Here is a 7,389-nt window from a genome sequence, read left to right on the forward strand (position 1 = left end):
CGCTCACTGTTCATCCAATCGATCGACTTCAGTTAGCAGCAGTAGCGAAGGAATCGCTCCATCAGGTTCAGTTAACAGCCATCGATCGATCGCTCGGGTTCAGTAATGCGTAGCCTGCAGTGCAATTGCTCGGGTTCAGTTAGAGCCCAACGCCTCGCTTGGGTTCAGTTAGAGCCAACGCCTCGCACACACGCGCGTACGTGTACGAGAGAAACGCGCATCGCTCGGCCCGCGACCTCCCATCGTAACCGGTAACTCCCCAAAATTTTCCTTCCCCTCGCTTCTACCACGGTTTTTTCCGTCATGGACGGCCCAAAGAATGTCATGCAGCTGCGTCTCCGGCCCGTCCAGGACGAAAAGCCCATTTTCTGTCATGATTTTTTGTCATAGAAGTAGGAGCCCACCACATCTATGATGATACCGGGTTTTGTCATAATTATCGTCATAGAAGTGTCATATGTATGACAGAAAAAAAATTCGTTCGGCCCAAAATGTCACGGATGTGTCTTTTTTTTTGTAGTGGAGACACCTCTCCGGCTAATAACCAGTAGCGGAACCTGGGTGCTCATATTGGCTCCCACATATTCTAAGAAGATCTTTATCGATCAAACCATTATGACAACATATGTTATTCTCTTTGTCATCGATATGTTACTTGCCTGAGATTCGATCATCGGTATCTTCATACCTTTCAACCTCGTTACCGGCAAGTCTCTTTACTCGTTCCATAATACATCATCTTGCAACTAACTCATTAGGCACTTTGCTTGCAAGGCTTCTTATGATGTCTATTACCGCGAGGGCCCAGAGATACCTCTCCGATACTCGAAGTGACAAATCCTAATCTCGATCTATGCCAACCCAACAAACACCTTCAAAGATACCTGCAGAGCATCTTTATAATCACCCAGTTATGTTGTGACATTTGATAGCACACAAGGCATTCCTCCGGTATCCGGGAGTTGCATAATCTCATAGTCGGAGGAATATGTATTTGACATGAAGAAAGCAATAGCAATAAAATGAACGGTCATAATGCTAAGCTAACTAATGGGTCTTGCCCATCACAGCATTCTCCTAATGATGTGACCCCGTTTATCAAATGACAACACATGTCTATGGTTAGGAAACTTAACCATCACATATAGATACTGACATAGCAAACGATTAATCACATAACTCATATTATATTATAATTATAATATAGGTTCTTTATCTTTTTTAACAATGAAATTAGAAATGATAATGATTATGAAATAAAAAACTCACATCATATTTTTTTCATTATTGTCAATCCACTCCAATCGAATATTGAATAATCAAATTCTTTAATTCAAATTCAAAGTTTTCGAGATCTTTGAAAAAGTGGATTAATCGGACGAGGACAAAGAGAGAGTCCCATTCTACATCAACGAGCTAGTCTAGTAGAGGCTTACTAGGGACACGGTATTTTGTCTATGTATCAAGTTTCCGGTTAATACAATTCTAGCATGAATAATAAACATTTATCATGAAATAAAGAAATACTATAAAATAAAAACTTTACTATTGCCTCTAGGGCATATTTCCTTCGGTCTCCCACTTGCACTAGCGTCAATAATCTAGTTCACATCGCCATGTGATTTAACACCAATAGTTCACATCATCATGTTATTAACACCCATAGTTTACATTGTCATGTGACCAACACCCAGAGAGTTTACTAGAGTCAATAATCTAGTTCACATCGCTATGTGATTAACACCCAAAGAGTACTAAGATGTGATCATGTTTTGCTTGTGAGGGAAGTTTAGTCAATGAGTCTGTCACATTCAGATCCGTATGTATTTCACAAATTTCTGTGTCTACAACGCTTTGCATGGAGCTACTCTAGCTAATTGCTCCCACTTTCAATACATATCCAGATTGAGACTCAGAGTCATCTGGATCGGTGAAAAAGCTTGCATCAACGTAACTCCTTACGACGAACTCTTTATCACCTCCATAACCGAGAAATATTTCCTTAGTCATTTTGAGGATAATTTTGACCGCTGTCTAGTGATCTACTCCTGGATCACTATTGTACCCCCTTGGCAAACTCATGGCAAGGCACATAACAGGTATGGTACACAACATGGCATACTTTATCGAGCCTATGGTTGAGGCATAGGGAATGCCTTTCATTCTCTCTATCTTCTACCGTGGTCGGGCTTTTTGAGTCTTACTCAACTTCACACTTTACAATATAGGCTAGAACTCCTTCTTTGACTGATCCATTTTGAACTCCTTCAAAATCTTGTCAAGGTGTGTGCTTTGTGAAAGACCTATTTAAGCGTCTCGATCTATCTCTATGGATCTTGATGCTACATAAGTAGCTTCACCGAGGTCTTTTATTGAAAACTCTTATTTAGGTATCCTTTTATGCTATCCAGAGAAATGCTACAGAGCTCCCACTCACTTTCTTGTAAATACATGCTTCACTATAAGTCTGTATAAAAACATATACTTTGATCAGCTCATCAAAACATATATTCCAACTCCGAGATGCTTGCACCAGTCCATAGATGGATCGCTGGAGCTTGCACACCTTATTAGCACCTTTAGGATCGACAAAACCTTCTGGTTGCATCATATACAACTCTTCTTAGACATATCCATTTAAGGAATGCAGTTTTGACATCCATTTGCCAGATTTCATAAAATTTGGCAATTGCTAACATGATTCAGATGGACTTAAGCATCGCTATGGTGAGAAAGTCTCATCGTAGTCAACCCCTTGAACTTGTCGAAAACCTTTTGCGACAAGTCAAGCTTTGTAGACAATAACATTACCATCAGCGTTAGTCTTCTTCTTGAATATACATTTATTCTCTATGGATTGCCAATCATCGGGCAAGTCCACCAAAGTCCACACTTTGTTCTCATATATGGATCCTATCTCAGATTTCATGGCCTCTCTAGTACCGCGCAACTTTCGCCGGTGCATTAAACCTGCCATATACCTTCCTCAAAACAGCCACCATACCTACCTATTATTGCATTTCCATAGCCATTCCGAGATATATTGCCATGCAACTTCTGCTGTTCCATTTTATTATGACACACATCATCATTTTCATATTGTTCTCATATGCATGAGGCATTCATATAGCGTCATCACGTACTAATCGTATCGAGTTGTAAGTAAATAAAAGTGTGATGATCATCATTATTAGAGCATTGTCCTAGTGAGGAAAGGATGATGGAGACTATGATTCCCCCACGAGTCGGGATGAGACTTCGGACAAAAATAAAAAAAGAAAGAGAAATAAATAGATCAAAAAGAGCCCAACAAAAAAAGAAAAAATAGATAAGAAAGAAAATATAATAAAAAATGAGAGAAAAAGAGAGAAGGGGCAATGTTACTATCCTTTTACCACACTTGTGCTTCAGAGTAGCACCGTGTTCTTCATATAGAGAGTCTCTTGAGTTATCACTTTCATTGACTAGTGGGAATTTTTCATTATAGAACTTGGCTTGTATATTCTGATGACGGGCTTCCTCAAATGCCCGAGGTCTTCATGAGCAAGCAAGTTGGATGCACATGCGCTTAGTTTCATTTATGAGCTTTCATACACTTATAGCTCTAGTGCATCCCTTGCATGGCAATCTCTACTCCTCGCGTTGATATCGGTTGATGGACATCTCCATAGCTCGTTGATCTGCCTAGTTGATGTGAGACTTTCTTACTTCTCCTATTGATCCATACCACTGCATTCTATTCCACCCATAGTGCTATATCCATGGCTCACACGCATGTATTCACTTGAAGTTGTAAAAGTTGAAGCGTGTTAAACAATATGAACTAATTGCTCGACTTGTCATCAGGGTTGTGGATGATAAATACTTGTCTTAAGAAGATGGAGCATGATAAGACTATATGATTTTATAGGGATAACGTTCTTTATCATTGATATTTTGAAAGACATGATTGTTTTGTAATGCCTGAGTATTAATGCTTTGAATCACTCGTTTCTTAATATTCATGCCATGATTAGATTATATGATCAAGATTATGCTAGGTAGCATTCCATATCAAAATTTATCTTTTTTATCACCTACCTACTCGAGGACAAGTAGGAATTAAACCTGGGGATGCTGATACGTCTCCGTCGTATCTATAATTTATGATTGTTTCATGCCAATATTATAGAACTTTCACATACTTTTGGCAACAATTTATATGATTTATTGGACTAACATATTGATTCAGTGCCCAGTGCTAGTTCCTGTTTGTTGCATGGGTTTTGTTTCACATAATTTCCATATCAAACGAAGTCCAAACGCGATAAAATTTTACGGAGAATTATATTGGAATATATGTGATTTTTGGAAATCGGAATCAACATGAAACAATGCGCGAGGGGCCCACAAGCTCGAGGGGCGCCCCTACCCTGGGCACGGCCAGCAGGCTTGTGGGCCCCCTATAAGGCGGTTGGTGCCCTTCTTTGGCTGCAAGAAAGCTAATATCCAGATAAAAATCGTGTTAAAAACGGCGAAAGGCTAGAAAACAGAACGCAGAAACAGAGAGAGAGAGAGATCCAATCTCGGAGGGGCTCCCACCCCTCCGCCGCCATGGAGGCCATGGACCAGAGGGGAAGCCCTCCTCCCATTTAGGGGGGAGGTCAAGGAAGAAGAAGAAGGAGGAGGAGGCTCTCTCCCCCTCTCCCCCGATGGCGCCGGAACGCCGCCAGGGCCATCATCGTGACAACTTCGCCGCCGTCATCACCAACTCTCCCCCCCTCTATGCAGCGGTGTAACACCTCTTCTCCCTGTTGTAATCTCTACTTAAACATGATGCTCAACGCTATATATTATTTCCCAACGATGTATGACTATCCTATGATGTTTGAGAAGATCTGTTTTGTCCTATGGGTTGATTGACGATCAAGATTGGTTTGAGTTGTATGTTTTATTTATTGGTGCTGTCCTATGGTGCTTTCTGTGTCATGCTAGCGTGAGGGATCCCCGCTGTAGGGTGTTGCAATGTGTTCATGATTCGCTTATGGTGGGTGGCGTGAGTGACATAAGCACATATCCGAGTAAGTGGGTTGTTGCATATGGGAGTAAAGAGGACTTGATTATGGTTGGGTTTTACCTTAATGATCTTTAGTAGTTGCAGATGCTTGCTAGAGTTCCAATCATAAGTGTGTATGATCCAAGTAGAGAAAGTACGTTAGCTTATGCCTCTCCCTCATATAAAATTGCAATAATGATTCCGGTCTAGTTATCGATTGCCTAAGAACAAATAACTTTCTTGTGACAAAAGCTCTGTACTAAACTAACTTAATTGTTTATTTATCTAAACAACCCCCAATTTTTATTTACATGTTCTTTATTATCTTGCAAACCTATCCCTTTACACCTACAAAGTACTTCTAGTTTCATACTTGTTCTAGGTAAAGCGAAGGTCAAGCGTGCGTAGAGTTGTATCGATGGTCGATAGAACTTGAAGGGGATATACATTCTACCTTTAGCTCCTCGTTGGGTTAGACACTCTTACTTATCGAGAAAGGCTAAAACTGCCCCCCATGCTTGTGGGTTATCAGTCGGCAACATCTCGGTGCTATAGGTGGTGGCGGCGGCCCTGGGTCAATGCATGGGAGGAGATCCTCCTCATGGCTGTCGTATGGATCCACTCCATTCAGTCATGCCCGAGCTTCTCGGTTGTTCCTCGGAGGCGGCAGCCTACCTATGGATGTCACCCTTCTTCCGCCATGGCGAGCGCCCCTGGCCCCCGACAATGACGTGTGCCCGCTCTACGGCAGCTAAAGGGCCAGATGAAAAGGATGAGGTGGAGGAGTTGTGGCATCATGCTCTCTCCCGACGATTAAAAGTTGATTGTCCTGCAGCACTCGGTCAATTCGGCTCCTCCACACCCGGTCCTTTTGTTGTTGATGTGTCGCAGGAGCCCCCACGGAGGCATCCACCGGCGAATATGAAATTCAATGTATGGCGATAATAGACTTGTTGTCGATTAGACCTCTTTGTGTTTCTTGAAATTAATTGGTTTGCCATAGAATATGAAATTTGAGTATGACAGTTTTTCAACCAAAAATAATCTGGTGAGCAATAATAAAATGAATAATTGCTTCTCGAACATTCCTCGCAGTGGTGGCGGCCATAGCGGCTTTGAAGCAGCATGTGGCGTCGGCGACGACCGCAACATCTCAGTGTTGTAGGTGGCGGTGGCGGCCCTAGGCCAACGCGTAGGCAGAGATGTTCCTCACATCCGGCATCTGGATCCGATCCATTCAGCTGTGCTTGAGCTTCTCGGCTGTTCCTCGTGATGGGGACAGTGACCTAGCATTATAGAGCGACGGGTGGCGGCATCCCAGGTCCTGGGCGTGGGCGGACATGTTATTTAAGAGGGTTTTCCGCGGGATGTTACTTAAGAGGTTCTACTTTTATAAAGAAAAATGATTTTATTCTTTCTTTTTATACAAGATTTTGCATCTTCATAGAGTTTATGTTTCATTTTAGTTAGTTGTGAGTGGTATTGCTTAAGTTATCTTTGAAGTAATTGATTGCCATCGAAGAAAAATCAACATGGCCCTCTTGCAATATTTATGAGATTACATCGAAGAAAGGGGTTCATCGACCCAATATGATGTTTCTTATAATTAAAACAAAATACATCTAACTTTTGCATCATATGATTTCCTTTTCTTTGAAAGTGCTTTTAGTTTGGCCTCCTTGTTTGATCGTCAAAACTTAAGCATGCTAGAGAATCACAACGATCAATTAAAAAGTGGGATATGGGAAAGGAATTTTAGCGCTTGTTGTAACGTGCCCGTGGCATCTCTCGCCTTTTACTCGTAGCAACACACGTGCATTTTTTTTCCAACTGTAGGCCCATAGTGAAGGTGAGGTGGGATTCATTTGGTTTTAAAGGAGAAGGCTCCAGCAAGAAATTCTGCTACGACGGGAAATTGAACGGGAAGGGAAGAGTTCGGCAGGAAAAAGAAATGGTGCGTCGTTGGGTGGGGTTCTTCTGTAGGGCCCGCGTGTTGAAAATAACATGTTGGATAGTTCAGACAATTACATTTTCTCCATCACATATGGTCTGAATTTGGGGAGCCCGGACTGTACAATCGGTTGAATTTTAGGGAGCTTGCCGAACACCCGTACAAGTCCAAACATATGAGGGAGAAATGAGTTTTAACCCCGGGGACGATTTTAATCATTTTTTATTCACTTATATGCATTGTACTTTCTTTGTTTCTAAATATAAGATTTTTTAGATGTTTTAATACGGACTATATATGAATGTAAATAGATGTATTTTAGAGTGTATATAGTCTGCATTAGAATAAGGTTATTTTAAGGAAGGGAGCGAGTAATTTCGAAAAATAGAGGAACGGATTTTTT

This window comes from Triticum dicoccoides, chromosome 5B (genome assembly GCF_002162155.2).
Source record: "Triticum dicoccoides isolate Atlit2015 ecotype Zavitan chromosome 5B, WEW_v2.0, whole genome shotgun sequence".
In the NCBI taxonomy this organism is placed as follows: domain Eukaryota; kingdom Viridiplantae; phylum Streptophyta; class Magnoliopsida; order Poales; family Poaceae; genus Triticum; species Triticum dicoccoides.